Source organism: Petaurus breviceps, unplaced genomic scaffold, assembly GCF_028583685.1.
Source record: "Petaurus breviceps papuanus isolate PSGF00001 unplaced genomic scaffold, PetGlider_PUasm1.0 90723, whole genome shotgun sequence".
NCBI lineage: Eukaryota > Metazoa > Chordata > Mammalia > Diprotodontia > Petauridae > Petaurus > Petaurus breviceps.
In genome coordinates, this window is record NW_027187323.1 from 3,608,148 (window position 1) to 3,620,331 (window position 12,184).

The window sequence follows — 12,184 nt, forward strand, 5'->3', positions numbered from 1 at the left end:
TTCTTTTTGTTTCCAGTTCTATCAAAAAGAGTGCTTGGTATAAATATTTTGATGAATACGAGAACTTTTCTTATTATTATTGTCCTCCTTGGGGTAGAAATAGTGGAATCTCTAGGTCAGAGTAACTTTATATTATTGCAAATTTCTTTCCAAATTGCTTTACTGATTCACAGCTGTACCAACAATGCATGAACATGCTTAGCTTTCCATGAACCCCTCTAACGACGACTTCTCATCTTTATCATCTTTTCCAATTTACAGAATGTTAGGTGAAACTTAAGGGATATTTATTTTGTTTTACGTTTCTTTTATTACTGATTTAGAGCATTCTTTCATGTTACTAGTTTGCAGTTCATCTTTTGAGAACTTTGTTCATATCCATTTGATCTCTTAAATGTTGGAGAATTGTTGTTTGGTCTTATCTCTTAATTTTTTCTATAGCTTAGATGAGACTGATTTTTTTTTTTTCCCATTTGACAACTTCCATTCTTAACCAAGTTGTATTTTGTTTTTGCAAAAGGTTTTCAGTTAGCTATTTTATCTTTTACGATTACCTCTACCTCTTGTTTGGTTAAGAATGTATCTCCTACCTGTTGCTGTGAGAGGTATGTAAGTAATCTGCTTCTCTTCTAGTTTTTTTTGTTTGCTTTTATTTTGTGACCTTTAATATTAAAGGGAACCAACCACCTTTTTATCAGCATATCTTCTAAGGTTCCCTATAAGCTTCTCTTTGAAATATTTTTTTGTTTACCCATAATTACCAAGGTCTTGAGACCTTTTTTTTCATCATTTGGCAGGGCAGTGGGGGTACCAGCCCATTTCAGAGGAAACTGAATATGTAAATACTCAAGGCAACCATTCTTGGCTCCCTCCATCCATCTATAGAGAATTACTTTAGACAGTGGATAGGAATAGTAATTTTCTTGTTAAATACCATCTAGAATCTGTAAATCTATAGGGACTAGATTGACTAGGTAGATTTGAGCTGCTCTAGGTTTAAGCAGTAAAACTTGGTGCTTTGAAAAAACCGATCACCATAAGAGCTACTATCTAGACTTCCCTAGTTCCAAAACTGTTTGGCGCAACCACTTGTGTTCCTTTGTGGACTTGTATTTGTGTGCTGCTGCCTCAAATCATTTGCCTCCTGTTCAGGAGACACTGGGTTACACAAAGAAATTGTCTAAATTGTCTATGGAAGAACAAGAATAGCAGGATAACCCTTGGCTTCTCCCCTCTTCCCCCAATACATACTAACTTAAAAGTACACAAATCCAAATTCGTGGAGCATGACAAGTCATGCATTCTTGTACCTTAAATCTCAATTCTTTAATCTGGTTGCTATTTTAGTTCCACTGACCTTTGCTTTGTTACCTGTGCGTTCTAGTACCTTGGGATACCTTTGCTCTGTTACTGTGTTCACCTGTGCTGTGAACATTTACTATTGTCTCTTGCCCTTTTCTTAGATTCCCTTTTTGTTCATGAAATAACTGACCTCTCCTCTCTGTAAAAGACACCCTTCCTGTTGAGTACTAGCAGTAGTACTACCTTGGAATCCTACCAGCCATACTGTATTACCCCACAGGTCCTACTTCTTATCCTGCACAAATATGAAGTACTACCTCATACTTAGTACAGTGATTCTTCATTCCATTCCCCCTTACTTTTTTGGATTTTTTTCGCCTGTGTTCTTTACACCAGAAGTTCATGCCACTTCTGGACACATTAGAAGTTCCTTGTGGCCTCTTCTGATTAGCAGGGTTCTCCCAGAACCTTCATTTTTAAGAAGGTGACCCAGGCCAGAAATCTCTTCCTCTCTACTCTGTACTCTTGCCTCTCATCTGACTTTCTCTGCTGTGAGCTGTGTACCTTAATTCCTTCCTACTTCCTCTTTCCTCGTACCTTTCCAGCTTCTTTTTAAGTATTGCCTTCCTAAATTAGAATGTAAGCACCTTTACCAAGAGGACTATCTTTCTTAATGTATATGTATTCCTAAAACTTAGCACAATGCCTTGCACATAGTAAGTTCTTAATAAATTCTTCTAAAGGGGTTGTAGAGCTAAGGTGGCAGAGTACAAGGCATTCTAATCAAAGTATTCCAACATTCCCCTCCCCAATTAATATTACATATCAAATCAAATTCTAGAGTGGCACAGACAACAAAAAGGTCAGGTTGAGACATCTTTCCATCCCAAGACAACTTAGAAAGTTGGAAAGGGATGTCTATGTGATGAGGGTGGGGGCTGACTGAGAGCACAGCACTACAATAAACACTATCTTTGGGCCTTGAAGGCAGTTCTAGGATGACTCACCATCGAGAGGAGATAAAGACATTGGACACTTGATAAAAAAGGATTACATTTGACCCCTATGCTGGCACTGAGGGCAGGACCAGACACCATTTGGCAAGTCCATCATGCATTGCTCTTGTTCTGGGTTTCATTTCCGTGGTAGAGAGAGCATGGACTCTGGTTCTTGGGCTCAGTTCCAGTGCAGAGAAGAGTACTAAAACTTAGTGTTGCGGGGGAATATGGGCCCTTCATGGGAAATGATCAGAATTCATACTAGGAGAGCAGTAATCACACCTCTCCCCAGATCATATCCCTTGGAAGCGCTAAAATCTTATATTCACTCAGACCCAGCTATGGAAAAAGCAAGGTAAAAAAGTGATAGTGAACTCCCCTCCTTACAATCAGAGGTGAGCAGAGCCCAACTCCTACATAAAGTTCAGAGTGGAGAAATAGGTAGGATAAATGAGCAAACAATAGAAAAAGAACCTGACTATAAAAAGTTTCTCTGTCTGGAAAGAAGTTTTAAGACAAATGGAAAAGATGACAATGATATGGAAACATTTATAAGCAAAGCCTCAAAGAAAAATGCAGATTGGACACAAGCCAAACCAGAATTCTTTGAAGAGCTAAAGAAAGAGATAAAGAAAGGAGCAATAAAAACCCCAAATTTAAAAAATGAGTAAGAATGGTAGAAGAAAAATTGGGGAAAGAATGAGAGTAAAGCAAGAGAATTAATAGCTTGCTTAAAGAGGCACAGAAAAGTACTAAAGAGCTTAATTCCATAAAAAATAGAATTGGATGAATGGTAAAAGAGATGCAAAGCTTCATTGAAGAAAATAATTCCTTAAAATTTAACTTAGTCTTGTGAAAGCTAATGATTCCATGAGAAGTCAAAAGACAATAAAAGTTGAAAGAATGAAAAAGAAAAAAAAATTGTGAAACGTCTCCTCAGGAAAAAAAATTGACTTAGAAAATAGACAGATTAAGAATTATCAGACTACTTGAAAAATGAAATTTCATAGGAATATATAGCCAAACTTCACAGCTCCTAAGTTAGGGAGAAAATACTGAAAGCTTCCAATAATAAACATTCAAATACAGAGGAGCCATAGTCAGGATCACAAAAGATTTAGCAGCTTCCATAATAAAGAATTGGAGAACTTGATATATATTCTGGAAAGCAAAGGAACTAGGATTAGAACCAAGAATAATCTATAAAGAAAAACCAAGTAGTGTCCTCTGTTGGGGAGGAAGATGGGATAATGAATATTTGGAGGACTTTTAAGCATTCCTTATTAAAAAAAAAACCACAGCTGAATAGAAAAATTTGACATGCAAACACAAGATTTGAGAGAAGCAGAAAAAGTAAATATTAATCAGATATCATAAGGGGCTTAATAAGGTTAAACGGTTTAAAAGAAGTTTGCTTAGATGTGATGAGTGTAAGCTTATAAGGTTGGTATAATTTCCAAAAAAGAATGGAAGGGTTAGAAATGGGGATACACTGGGAAAATAAATTTTTCTCACATAAGAGGAGGTAAGCAAGGAAAAGTTTTTATAATGAATGGCAAAACTGAGGTAGCAGGCAGTGTTTGAACCACACTATTGTCTGAACTGGTTCAAAGAGGACAGAATGCATACACATACACACGCATTCACACTCATTTGAACATCAATACCCATCTTACCAGGGAAGTAGATGAGAAATGAACTAAGAGAAAAGGTGGGGGGTGATTAAGAAGGAAGAGCAGATTAAGGGAGGCAGGTGGTGGTCAGAAGCAAAACAGACTTTTGAAGATGTACAGGGTACAAAAAGAGAGAATAAACAGAAGGAAATAGGATGGAGGTAATTACAAGTAATTATAATAGTGAATGTGAATTGGATGAACTCACTCATAAAACAGAAGCAGAAAGCAGATTGGATTAGAACCCTGAATCTAACAATATGTTGTTTACAGGAAACACAGTTCAAAACAGAAACACACACAGAATTAAAATAAAGGGCTAGAGGAAAATTTTTTGTGCTTCAGGTGAAGTTAAAAAAAAAAGACAGCAATCGTAATCTCAGACAGAACAAAAGCAAAAATACCTTGAGTTAAAAGAGAGTGTCAGGGCTACATTTTATTAAAATGTACTATAGACGTAATAAACATACATGTACCAATTGTCATAGTATCCACATTCTTTTTTTTTTACTTTTGTAAATACTTGATTTATGCAATACTTAAATTACAATATTCCAAACACATGGTCACAGTGCCCTGTTTATCACTTTTTATGTTCCTCTGACAGTAAAATTCTTAATTTAACAGCATTTAGATAATAAGAAAACTGCTTCTCTTGTAACACAGATAATCAGGTACCTATATTTAAACTTTGAAACCAAAATCAAATAATTACCAATCTGGTGACCTTAATTTAGTTGTTTTCCAAATTGTTTTGCACAGAAAATCATTCATCTCATTACCATCAGCATAAAATTCACACCCAAACAAAATTTCACGTAAGATTAACAAACATAAAGCAATTAATTGTAGCTTACACAGCGCAAACTCAAATAGCATTTTTGTTTTATATCAAATATTGTGCTAAGTAACTTTGCAATAATATTATTCCCATAAAATCACTAGGAGCTGGATTCCACCACTATCCCCATAAATAAAACTTTCTGGTAGGGTCCATACAGTGAATCAGTTTCTTTCTTTTTTTTTTTTTTACAGTTAGTACACTTAATTTTTTTTTTATCAAATGCTTTATTAACTTTTAGTTTACATCATTCATTTCCACAATATTTTGAGTTACAAGTTTTTTCCCTGTTTTTCCCCTACCCACCACCCCAAAAATAGCGATCCCACTAGATATCCCCTCCTCCAATCTGCTATCTTCCATATCTTCTCCCATACCCCCTTCAACTTTCCAGTAGGGCATGATGGATCTCTATGTCCCAGTGCCTGTATATCTTATTTCTCATTTATATGTAAAATAATATTGATAATAGTATATATATGTATATTTTTTAAGCATTTGATTTTAAAACTTTGAATTCCAGATTCATTCCCTTCCTCCCTTGTCACCCACCCTTACTGGGAAGATAAGCAATACAATTTAGGTTGTACATGTGTAGCTGTGCAAAACATTTCCATAGTAGATATATTGTAAAAGACTATGTTTCCCTTCCTCCTATCCCACCTCCCACTTCTTTTATTCTCTACTTTGATCCCATACCTTTTCAGAAGTGGATGCTTCCAGCTTCCCTCCCCCCAGCCTGCCCTCCCTTCCATCATCCCCCCTCTCATCCCCTTCCCCCTACTCTCCTGTAGGGTGAGATACCCTATTTAGTGTGTATTTCATTCCCTCCAAGCAAAATTCAGTGAGAATAAGGTTGACCCACTCCCTTTTGCCTTCCTACTCTTCCCCTCCATTGTAACCATATTCCCTTGCCTCTTCTCTCCCCATCTCCTCTCATATTCCTCTCTCACCTCTTAATTTCCCCTTTTAAGTATAATCCCTTCCCATCAAACTGTTCCTGTGCCCTCTATGTATACCTGTACACATATGTACATACATTCACATATGCATTCATACACCCATATACCCTCCTGTGTAGACATATATATGTATGTGTGTGTATATATACACACACATTTCTATTCCCTTCAATTATTCTCATATTGAGAAAAGTTTCATAGGTTACAATTACCGATTTTCCATGTAGGAATGTTAATAGTTCAACTTTGATAAGTTCCTTATGATTTCTTTTCCCTGTTTACCTTCTCGTGCTTCTCTTGCTTCTTGTATCTGAATGTCAAATTTTCTATTCAACTCTGGTGTTTTCATCAAGAATGCTTGGAAGTCCTCTATTCCACTGAATAACTATATTTTCCCCTGATACATGATACTCAGTTTTGCTGGGTAGGTGATTCTTGGTTTTAATCCCAGCTCCTTTGCCCTCTGGAATATCATATTCCAAGCCCTTGGATCCCTCAGTGTAGGAGCTGCCACATCCTGTGTTATCCTGATTGTGTTTCCACAATATTCAAATTTTTTCTTCCTGGATGCTTGTAATATTCTTTCCTTGATCTGGGAATTCCAGAAACTGGCTATAATATTCCTAGGAATTTTCTTTTTGGGATCTTTTTCAGGACGTGATCGGTGGACTCTTTCAACCTCTATTTTGCCCTGTGGTTCTAAAAGATCAGGGCAGTTTTCCTTGAGAATTTCTTGAAGGAAAATTTCTAGGTTCTTTTTTTGATCATGGCTTTCAGGTAGTCCAATAATTTTTAAATTATCTCTCCTGGATCTATTTTCCAGGTCAGTGGTTTTTCCCATGAGATATTTCACATTGCCTTCTATTTTTCATTTGTTTGAATCTGTTTAATAGTATCTAAATTTCTCATAAAGTCACTAGCTTCCATTTGCTCCAGTCTAATTCTGAAGGAATGATTCTCTTCAGTGAGCTTTTGAGATTCTTTTTCCATCTGGCAAATTCGGCTTTTTAAGGCATTCTCATTGGCTTTTTGAGCTTCTTTTGCCATTTGAGTTAGTCTATTTTTTAAGGTGTTTTTTTTCTCCAGTCAGGCTGTTGACTCTCATTTCATAATTTTCTTTCATTGTTGTCATTTATTTTCCCAATTTTTCCTCCACTTCTCTCATTTGATTTTCAGAATTCTTTTTCAGCTCCTATAGCCTGTAACTAGCTCATATTTTTCTTGGAAGCTTTTGGTGCAGGACTTCTGACTTCACTGTCTTCCTCCCATTCCATGCTTTGATGCTTTTTGTCCCCAAAATAGGAGTCTGATGTTGGATTCCTATGTTTGATTTTCTTCCCTCATTTACTCATGTTGCCACTCAGTTACTTGACTTTTGGGATTTTTGCCACAGTAGGACTCTGCTACCAGAAAGGGGAGCTTCATACCAATGCTGGGGTTTTCTCCACTGCCAAAGATATTAATTGGGTGCCCTCTCTGAAGCCTCCACACGCTCTGGCAAGCTGGTCACACACCCCAGACCTCCATCCTTGACCGCAATCCAGATCCAACCAGGTTAAAGCAAGAGCGATTACCCTTTAGACTGGTTACTTGGTCCCCCCACAGTCTGCAGGTCAGGAGTTGAAGCTGCCACGTGGCAGCGGCTGCATGGCCAGGATGCCTCCTCGGCTTCTCCCTCCAGGGGATAAAGGCCGATCACACTCCTAAACTACCAGATTCCAAAGTCCACACTACACTGACTTCTCACTTTGCCCTCTCAGCATCTATGGGTTGATAATTCTGGCAACAGCCACAACTGCTGGTGATCTGAAGTCCCTCAAGCAGGGGGCTGGTCAGGCCTGCCCTGAGGCTAAAACCTCTGGCTGGAACAAGGATGCTCCCTGCAGGGCTGTCTTCAGCAGGAGGTTAGCTTCTCTGTGTCATTTTGTGGGTTCTGTAGCTCCAAAATTTGTTCAGTCACTTTTTCCATGAATTGGTGGTGGTGAGATTAAGAGCCCAGCAAAGTCCTGTTTCTACTCCACCATCTTGACTCCCAGTGATAGTATCCAAATTTTTAAAGGAAAAGTTAAATGAGTTATAGGAAGAGATAGTATAATTATATTGGTAGGGGGCTTTAATTTACCCCCTCTCAGAACTAGATAAATCTAATCATAACATATAACAGAAGGAAGTTAAAGATTTAAATAAAATTTTAGAAAAGTTAGATGTGATAGACCTCTGGAGAAAACAAAATAGGAATTTCAGTATACATTTTTTCTCAGGTGTACTGACACCTTCACAAAAACTGACCTTGTATTAGAGCATAAAAACCTCACAAACAAATGCATAATATTAAATGCATCCTTTTGAGGGCATAATGTATTAAAAATTAATTGGAAATTAAATAATCTAATCCTAAAGAATGAATGGTAGTAATTCCAGTACAGATGATGACAACAAAGACACTGTATACCAAAATTTGTGGAATGTAGCTAATAGTATACTTAGGGGATAATGTATATTTCTAAACATATCAATAAAAGAGTAGATCAATGATTTAGGCATGTGACCAAAAAACTAGAAAAAGAAATTAAAAGTCCCCACCAAAATCAAAAGCCTGAAAATCCAAGGAGAGATTAATAAAACTGCAAAATGAAAAAATTTTAACTAATAAAGCTAGGAGCTCATTTTATGAAAAACACAAGCAAAACAATAAGATAAACCATTGGTTAATTTGATTTTGAAATGAAAAGAAGAAAAATAACCAGTATCAAACATCAAAAAGATGAAGATGAAATTAAAGCTGTTATTTGGAGCTGTTTTGCCCAGTTAGTTATATGCCAGTAAAATTAACAATCTTAGTGAAATGGATGAATATTTACAAAACTATAAATTGTCCAGATTAACAGATGAGGAAATGGAATACTTAACCCTATCTTAGAGAAATAAATCGAACAAGCCATAAATCAGGTACCTAAGAAAAAATTCCCAGCACCAAATAGATTTACAAGTGAATGCTCCCATTTTTCAAAAAGTCTATTCCTATAGTAACTTAAAAAAAAAAAAAACAGGTAAAAAGTTGTCCTACTAAATATCTGCTATGACATAAATATGGTTTTGGTTACTGAACATGAAAGATCCAAAATAGACAAAAATAATTATGGATCAATTTTCCAAAAGAAAATTGAAGCAAAATTTTAAAATAAAATGCTAGAAAGGGTACTACAACAACATATCAAAAAAGATAAACACTATGACCAGGTGGAATTTTGACCAGGTATGCAGGGTTGGTTTGATATTAGGAAAACTAAGCATATTTTACATTATCAATAACCAAAAAAACAAAAATAATGTTGGTTAAAGGGGATATAAACAATCAGTTTTCAGAAGAAGAAATCAAAGCTATCAGTAATATAAAAATGCTCAAAATCATGAATGATTAGAGAAATACCATTTAAAACAACTTTGAGGTACTATTTCACACCCACTGGATTGGCTGATATGACAGAAAAGGGAAAAGACAAATGCTAGAGGACATTGTTATTTTAAAAAAAGGGTACTCTAATGTACCATTGGAGTTGTGAACTGTCCCAGCTATTCCAGAAAACAATTTAGAACTGTGCCCAAAGGACTATAAAAGCGTGTATACCCTTTAGTCCTTCAAAACCACTACTATATTTATATCCCAGAGAGATCAGAGAAAAACTAAAGGGACTTATACAAGAATACATGCTTTTGATGGAATACTGTCTTTCTTTAAGATATGACAAAGGCTATGCTTTCAGAAAAACTTAGGAAGACTTACATCAACAAAATGAAGTGAGCAGAACATTCTGTACAGTAACTGCTATATTGTGACAGTAATCAACTATTAAAGACTTAGCTACTCTGAACATTACAGTGATCGATGACAATTCCAAAAGACTCATGATAAAAATAGCATTCAACCTCTAGAGAGAAAAATTGATGATCTTGAATTGAGTGAAGCCTTTTTTTTTCACTTTCATTTTTTTCTTGTTTTGTTTGCTACATGTCTAATATAGAATCATTTTGTGTGACCTCATATGCATAATGGGTATCATATACTGTTCTTCTTTTCAGTGGGTGGGAGACACAGTGGAGGGAAGAAGAGAACTTGAAACTCAAAATTTTTTTAATGATTGTAAAAAATAAAAGAATTCTTCTTGACTTGACAATGAAAAGAGCACTTTTCCCTAAAGTCAGAAGACCTGGGCCGAGATCCCAACTGTGATACTTGCTATCTATGTGACCTTGGGCACTAAATTTTTTTAGATCTGTTTCCTCAGTTATAAAATGAAACATATGGACTCTTGTTTGAGGTGCCTTTCACCCTAGAACTAGGATTCTATAATCTTTGACTTTTCTTTTGCCACATTATCTTGCTTAGTCTGCTTCCCCCCTCCCAACCTTACCATAGAACTTAACCCTATATAACTTAGACTGTAAAAATTGAAATTATGTAATCATCATCTAAGCCATCTAGCAGTAGCAAGTTTCCTTCTTGTGATACATCTCCTTTTCCTTTTCTGACTTTATATGCTAGAGACCCTTTTTGGAATCAGGGCAAGAGGTTGTCTGCCTCTGTTGATTCCAATCAACCTCAGATTGTTACTGACTTAATTCTCTTTGGGTTATGACTTAGTCTTATCCTACACAAATTGAATATTATATTCCCCCCCCCCCCCAACACAACAGAATCTGAAATTGGAGATGACAGTGCACACTGGCATTTCACTCAGAAGGAGTGAGAGGGTGACTTTTTTTTTGCTTTATGGAGGGTAATTGGGGTTAAGTGACTTGCTCAAGGTTACACGGCTAGTTTTTGTGTTAGTATCTCAGGCCAGATTTGAACTCAGGTCTTCCTGACTCCAGGGCCGGTGCTCTATTCACTGTGCCACCTAGCTGCCCCCTGAGGGTGACATTTTTCAATGTTGCATATTTTTAATACTGAAAGTTTCAGACTCTTAAGTCCTTGTTTTATACTAATTTAAATTACAAATTATAGTAAAAACTTTCATGTCCCTGCTCCAGGTCTGCATATATGTTGAGCAAAACTGTTATGTATACTTAGTTCCAGATATGTGGGATTAATGTGTACTAGATTTGGAGTCTAGGGACATAAGTTCAGATCCAAGCACTTACCTTAATACTTTGGTTCTCTATTTCCTCATGCGTAAATGGAGGGTTTGGCTTACTGAACTCTTAAGGTTCCTTGTAGGTTTACAACTCAGTTTATGAAGATAGGTACTGTCATCTAAGAGAAGGTAGAAAGGAGTACAATGGAAGGTGTTAAATATAAGCAAGGATAGACTCTAGCACTGGATTGATAGCACTGTGGGTCAGACAAAGAAGGCAATAGGTTTAACTTCAGGAATTTGAGATATTAAATTTAGCAACTATATTTAAAATTTAGTGGAAGTTTAAATATTTACTCCTGTTTTTTGTGACATTTGGGGTTCCAAATACAAACTTAGTTTTCAGTGATATATTGACAATCCCATTATTCTATAAATCTATAAATGTGCCACAGCTTCCATATAGATGGTCTGTTCTACTTGGAAACTCTCAATAATTACTTGAAACATAATTGTTCAGATCTTAATTACAATTTTCTGTTAAAATTGTTCACTCCACCAACTTCTTCTGCCTACTAGAACACCAGCAGTTGTGTTGATGGAAAAGTAAAAAGGAATTTTAGAAGCTTAAAGAATAATTTGCAAAGAAAGACTACTTCAGATAAATGATTTAATGAATGATAAAGCTAAATAAAAATGATTTGATGACTACTTCTAAAATTACAACAGCCAATAATTAATTATCTTTTAAAATACCTACATATTAGAGTTAAAATTGTAACATGAATATGAAAACATGATTAATATAGTTATACATGACTATTCATTTACCACAGTACCCACTCCTACACAACACATTGAAATCAATGAGGAGAAGCCAGACTTAGTAATATATTAGCTAGGAATATTGTGTCCCGATGAACCATGCTACCTACCTCCTAAGAAAACTAGGATGAACTCAGAGTACAGAATAGTGTGTGTGTGTGTGTGTGTGTGTGTGTGTGTGTGTGTGTGTGTGTGGAGTGCATGCCAGATGTGTTTTAATTGCTTATGCATATTTTTTTAGATGTTCCCCTTCCCTCAAGGCAGAGAAAGTAGATTTTTGTTTAATTTTTTAAAATTTAATTTAAAATAGACGTGTGTGATATAAAAATAAAATATATTAATAAATAATTATTTTTAAAAATAAGACCAGGGTTGGCTTCTCTTTTTACAGCTGTAAACTTTTAAATATTTCTTTGTTTATTTATAATTTTTATAGTGAACGTCTTTGTTCTTTTTCTCTTGGGAACTGTGTGATCAGTCACCAAGCCTTTGTGACTTGGCAATTATT

At 35.8% G+C, this 12,184-nt stretch overlaps 1 protein-coding gene across 2 annotated transcripts in view; it reads left to right on the forward strand.

Moving 5' to 3' along the window:
* ORC4 (origin recognition complex subunit 4) overlaps positions 1-12,184 on the forward strand; it is a 79,829-nt gene that overhangs the window by 20,110 nt on the left and 47,535 nt on the right. The window lies entirely within an intron of this gene.